At 49.4% G+C, this 6,488-nt stretch overlaps 1 protein-coding gene across 1 annotated transcript in view; it reads right to left on the bottom strand.

Annotated features, from left to right (window-relative positions):
• The window catches only part of PSEN1 (presenilin 1), an 86,821-nt gene extending 85,065 nt beyond the window's left edge, over positions 1–1,756 (bottom strand). Inside the window, exon 1 of the mRNA XM_017882747.1 lies at positions 1,607–1,756. The gene's annotated coding sequence lies outside the window, so the exon portion shown is untranslated. The remainder of the gene's footprint in view (positions 1–1,606) is intronic.
• Between the last annotated feature and the right edge of the window lie 4,732 nt (positions 1,757–6,488).

Below are 6,488 nucleotides of genomic sequence, written 5' to 3'. Positions count from 1 at the left end.
AAAAAAAAAAAAAAAGAAAGAAAATTCAAAATAGAGATAATCACCTTGTTGTTCTCCCAATGTGCATGCTAATAAATTTGTATGCCTTTTCTCCAAAAGAAAAACAAAAAAGATTTTTTTTTTTTTGAGACAATCTCACTCTTTTGCCCAGGCTGCAGTGCAGTGGCATAATCTTGGCTCACTGCAACCTCCTCCTCCCGGGTTCAAGCGATTCTCCTGCCTCAGCCTCGCTTGGGAGCAGCTGGGACTATAGGCGCGCGCCACCACGCCCAGCTAATTTTTTGTAGAGACGGGTGTTTCGCCATGTTGTCCCAGCAGGTCTCGAACTCCTGAGCTCAAGTATCTGTGCTGCGGCCTCCCAAAGTGTTGGGATTACAGGCATGAGCCACCGCGGGGGGCCTCACATTGTATTTCTATTGGCTAGTGCTGCTCTAAATCTTCTGTTCCTTCTGCTACACCAGGCCTAACAAATTCCTGCCAACCTTTTCCTTCCTGAAGCCTCCCTCCCTTTCTCAGCTCTGGCGACCCTGCACTGTGGTGGTTCTCCAACCACACTCATTCTCCTCAACTGGCTCCTTGCTCTTCTTCCACCCCCTCGTTAGAAGTGTTCCTAAGAGTTTGCCTTGGCCTTCTCTTCCCCTTTCTTAGCTTAGACTTCTCCACTGCTCCAACATCAACTGGAAATTTATGGAATTGACTCCTGTTTTCAGCTCTAGTCCTGCTGATAGGACATTTTCACCTGCTGGCACTCGCAAAGTGACGCTTCCAAACCACTTCCTCGCCCTCCTCTCTAAACCAGTTCTTTCTTTCTATTTCTGAGAATGTCTCTGCCATGTTCTAAACTGAAAACCTCCTAGTCAACTTCACACTTTATTCCCTGATCCTCAATTGGTTACCATGTCCCGTTCGTGTTTCTTCTAAAGCCTCTGCCACCACCGCAGATCGAACTCTAGTCACATCTTACCTGAATTATGGAAAAGTCACCTCAATTCTCTCACCCATTCCAGCCTCCACTATAGATTAATGTGCCTAAAGCAGAGCTGACCACAACGGTGAGAAGAATCTGAGAGGGAAGCAGCAGCAAACACAAGAGGCACTGGACCTGCATGCCTGGAGACAGCCCCAACCAAGAAGAAAGCATCAGACCCCGTTTTCCGCCTCGAATGAGAGGCGTGCGGACTTCGCCCAGAGTGCCCGTCGCCCCTGGACAAGGACACACCCGGGGCGTGAGGCGCGGAGTTTCACCAGTTGCTCAAGCAGACCCAGCCCAAAACGCTTCCTCTTTCTCCTGCTCCACTCCAGTCCAGACGGCTACTAATCCCGGCCCCAAAGCACCTGCGCCCTGAGACGTCTTTGAGCAAACAGCATTTCCGGACCAAGGCTCCGAGGAATCTCTCTCCACCCGGCCGCGCCCGAAGCCCAAGAAACGGGCTGCCCCTCCCGGTTTCCCACACGGGGTTCCCTGGCCCCAACCCGGCGACGCCCCGCCCCTCATCTTTTAGGACACCGGCTCCGCGGCCCAGGCCGCGACAAAGGGCCGGGCCCTGCCCGCGGCCGCCCTTGTCCGCGGTGCCTTCCTGTCTTCCCCGGATTCCCCATCACGCACATACGCTCAGCCGCCGCCGCCGTTGCCGCCGCCGCTCGCAGTTCAGGTTCCTTCCAGACCAGCCGCTGTTTTGTTTCCGATGTGAAACCGCGGACCCCGGAGCTGCCTGTCCCAGGCCCCGCCCGAGAACCCTCACCGGTGTCGTCATTTCCGGCTCTGGTGTCGTTGGCCGCCGGCCCACGGGGGAGGGGAGGAGCCAGGAGGAAGGGGCGGGGACTCCGGCCTGGAGCAACGATTGCGGGAAGAACCCAGAGCTCCACCTTGGCGGTCCCCACCTGACGGAATCCGCCCAGAGTGCTGGCGTGGATTGTCGGGGTTCTGAGGCTGCTCTTGAGCTGAGGGCGAAAGCCCCTATATAAATTGGGCCCAGCGTGTGCTTCTCCCGGCATACAAGCGATGGCCATCCTAAATGTAACACCTGTCATTTCTGTAGGGTACCTATTTGCGAATCAGCTGCATCACAATCAAGAAAATGCTGTTAAAATTGAAAATATCTCTGCCCTCTTCGACCACCCAATGAATCAAAACTTCTGGTGGGTGGCGAGAATCTGAGAAACTGCATTTTAAACATCCTCCGCGACTCCTGCACTCCAACTTTGACAACCAGACTCTCTAGGTGGCAAGCTAACAGAGCAGAAAATATGCCTGGTTTGCTGGGTCACTTGATTTTTGCAGCTGCCAGCTCTTTGTCCAGTTTTGGTAAAGACAGTACCAACATCTAATTCATTAGGCAGCATACCACACTTACACATATATCCGAAAGCTAAAACTAAAGGAATACTACCTTATTTAACCAAGGTGAATGGAGAAATGTCAAACACGGGTATTCAAAAAACCAAAAATGAAATTAAACGGTACATGGTATCTGGGCAAGTTACATTCTTCTGAAGTTTCTTTTAAAATCCACCCCCAAGCGGCCGGGTGCAGTGGCTCACGCCTGCAATTCCAGCACTTTGGGAGGCTGAGGCGGGCGGATCATGAGGTCAGGAATTCGAGATCAGCCTGACAAATATGGTGAAACCCCGTCTCTACTAAAAAGACAAAAAAATTAGCCGGGCGTGATGGTGCACTCCTGTAATCCCAGCTACTCGGGAGGATGCAGCAGGAGAATCACTTGAACCCGTGAGCTGAGGTCGCACCACTGCACTCCAGCCTGGGCGACAGAGCAAGACTCTGTCTCAAAAAATAAAAATAAAAATAAAAAATCCACCCCAAGTTAGGGTTTGCTCTTTTAAAAAAACTTACTGCCTTTTTCTTGCAGGATTTTCTGTTGTTGTTGAAACAGAGTCTCACTGTGTCTCCCAGGCTGGAGTGCAGTGGTGCCAACTCATCTCACTGCAACCTTTGCTTCCCAGGTTCAAGCCTCAGCCACCCGAGTAGCTGGGATTACAGGCCTGCACCACCATGCTGGAGTAATTTTTGTATTTTTAATAGAGATGAGGTTTCACCATGTTGTCCAGGCTGGTCTTGTACTCCCAACCTTAAGTGATCCTCCTGCCTTGGCCTCCCAAAGTGCTGGGATTATAGGCATGAGCCACCGCACCCAGCCATTCATGAACAATTTTCATGACATTCTGTGAGGTGGGTGGACCATAATTTATTGTACCTTATTTATTTATTTTTATTTATTTATTTTTTGAGACGGAGTTTCACTCTTGTTGCCCAGGCTGGAGTGCAATGGTGTGATCTGGGTTCACTGCAACCTCCGCCTCCCAGGCTCAAGCAATTCTCCTGCCTCAGCTTCCCGAGTAGCTGGGATTACAGGCGTGGGCCACCACGCCTGGCTAATTTATTTTGTATTTTTAGTAGAGATGGGGTTTCTCCATGTTGGTCAGGCTGGTCTTGAACTCCTGACCTCAGGTGATCCGCCCACCTTAGCCTCCCAAAGTGCTGGGATTACAGGCATCAGCTACCGCGCCCAGCCTATTGTACCATATTTAGTTTCCCAATTTTTTACTGTATAATATTCCATGAATATCTTTGCACAGAATTTTGATTTGTAGATTGTTTCTAAGAGTAGTTCATTGGCATTTTAAGACATCCTACTAATATTAGCAGACGGCAATCAGATTGAAGTAGTTCACAAATAGGTTTTAGCCTATATTTGTTTGATACTGAACTACTGTATGTATCAGGCACTGTTATGTATCAGGCACTGTTCTCAGCACTTGTAAAATGTGTATGTGCTGCCGACAAGCACGAGCACTTGTAAATGAACAAACTAAAATCCCTACTCTTGTTAAAGTAGGGGAGGTGGAGAATTTTATTTTATTTTATTTTATTTTATTTTATTGAGATGGAGTCTCCCTCTGTCACCCAGGCTGGAGTGCAGTGGCGCGATCTTGACTCACTGCAAGCTCCGCCTCCCAGGTTCACACCATTCTCCCGAGTAGCTCACATCAGCCTCCCGAGTAGCTGGGACTACAGGCGCCTGCCACCACATCTGGCTAATTTGTTTTTTGTATTTTTAGTAGAGACCGGTTTTTTACCGTGTTAGCCAGGATGGTCTCGATCTCCTGACCTAGTGATCCACCCACGTCGGCCTCCCAAAGTCCAGGTATTACAAGTGTGAGCCACCGTGCCCAGCCAAGAATTTTAAAAATATCTTTTTTGTTCAACCTTCTCCCACAACTTATCTTTCATTCTGCTAATGGAAAATACTACTTTTGTTCTTAAATATGAAGCTTTTGTGTGTAAAAAGTATTAGAATCTGATCTTTTTAAGCAGGGTTGGCAGTGGGTGGGGAGGGAGGGATTGGAGATTGATGTGATAGGAATGTGAAGGGATAGCTTGGGTGGATTTTTTATTTTATTTTATTTTATTTTAGAGACAGAGTCTTGCTCTGTCACCCAGGCTGGAGTGCAGTGGTGCGACCTCAGCTCACGGGTTCAAGTGATTCTCCTGCTGCATCCTCCCGAGTAGCTGGGATTACAGGAGTGCACCACCACGCCCGGCTAATTTTTTTGTCTTTTTAGTAGAGACGGGGTTTCACCATATTTGTCAGGCTGATCTCGAATTCCTGACCTCATGATCCGCCCGCCTCAGCCTCCCAAAGTGCTGGAATTGCAGGCGTGAGCCACTGCACCCGGCCGCTTGGGGTGGATTTTAAAAGAAACTTCAGAAGAATGTAACTTGCCCAGATACCATGTACCGTTTAATTTCATTTTTGGTTTTTTGAATCATTGAGCAGGGTAAGGGTGATTAGGTTTTAATGGGATGGTAAAGGGTGCATGATCGGTCGCTGAGGAGGGAGCAGAGGTATCCCTCCCCCACCTGCCTAACAATTTCCTCTTAAAGAGGTGGCTGGAGCTGAAGGCACAGTCAAGGTTAATGCTCCTTTTTCTTTATCTGACCTCTCCCAAATCAGTGAGCACGTTTAGGCTCTTTTTCATCAAATATAAAAACCCAGCCCAGTTCATGGCCTGTTTGGCAACAACCCTTAGACGCTTTACCACCCTACACCCAGAAGGGCCAGAAGGCTGTCTTACTCTTTTTTATTTATTTTTTTTTGAGATGGAGTGTCACCCTTTTTGCCCAGACTGGACTGCAATGGCCCGATCTCGGCTCACCGCAACCTCCACCTCCTGGGTTCAAGTGATTCTCCTGCCTCAGCCTCCCGAGTAGCTAGGATTACAGGCATGCGCCACCACGCCTGGCTAATTTTGTATTTGTAGTAGAGACAGGGTTTCTCCATGTTGGTTAGGCTGGTCTTGAACTCCCGACCTGAGGTGATCTGCCTGCCTTGGCCTCCCAAAATGCTGGGATTACAGGTGTGAGCCACTGCGCCCAGCCCTAAGGCCGTCTTATTCTCAACATGCATTTTATCTGCTCCTAACATTAAAGAAAACCTCCAAAAATTGGATTCCAACCCTCAAACCCCACAACAGGACTGAATTAACCTCGCCTTCAAGGTGTACAATAATAGGAGGCAGCCAAGTGACAACGCATCTCTGAGTTACAGCTACTTGCTTCTGCTGTAAGACAACCCACAACCATGTCTCCAGCATACAAAAACTTCAGAACATCCAAGCCACAGCTCCTCGTGGACCTTGCTTCAAATGCCAAAAGCTTGGCCACTGGGCCTCGTAATGCCTGCAGCCTTGGATTGCTCCTAAGCGGTGCCCTGTCTGTGCGGGCCCCCAATGGAGGTCGGACTGACGGACTCACATCACCACTGCTCCTAAAGCTCCTGGAGCTCAAACCCAATGTTCCTTGGCCAACTCCTTCCCAGATCCCCTCAGCTTAGTGACTAAAGACTGACGCTGCCCCATCACCTCAGAAGCCTCCTGGACCATCACAGATGTTTTAGGCAACTCTTACAGTGCAGGTAAGTCCATCCCCTTCTTAATCAATACGGAGGCTACCCACTCCACATTACCTTCTTTTCAAGGGCCTGTTTCCCTTGCCTCCATAACTGTTGTGGGTATTGATGGCCTGGCTGCTAGACCCCTTAAAGCTCCCCAACTCTGATGCCAACTTGGACATCCTTTTACGTACTCCTTTTTAGTTATCCCCACCTGCCCAGCTCCCTTATTAGGTTGAGACATTTTAATTAAATTATCTGGTTCCCTGACTATTCCTGGGCTACAGCAACACCTCATTGCCGCCCTTTTCCCTAGTTCAAAGCCTCCTTCGCATCCTCCCCTTGTGTCTCCCTATCTTAATCCACAAGTATGGGATACCTCTGCTCCCTCCTCAGCGACCGATCATGCACCCCTTACCATCCCATTAAAACCTAATCACCCTTACCCTGTTCAATGCCAATATGCCATCCCACAGCACGCTTTAAAAAAGTTAAAGCCTGGCCGGGTGCGGTGGCTCAAGCCTGTAATCCCAGCACTTTGGGAGGCCGAGACGGGCGGATCACGAGGTCAGGAGATCG

This window comes from Rhinopithecus bieti, unplaced genomic scaffold, assembly GCF_001698545.2.
Source record: "Rhinopithecus bieti isolate Rb0 unplaced genomic scaffold, ASM169854v2 scaffold_13259, whole genome shotgun sequence".
In the NCBI taxonomy this organism is placed as follows: Eukaryota; Metazoa; Chordata; class Mammalia; order Primates; family Cercopithecidae; genus Rhinopithecus; species Rhinopithecus bieti.
This window is presented reverse-complemented; position numbering and strand designations above follow the sequence as displayed.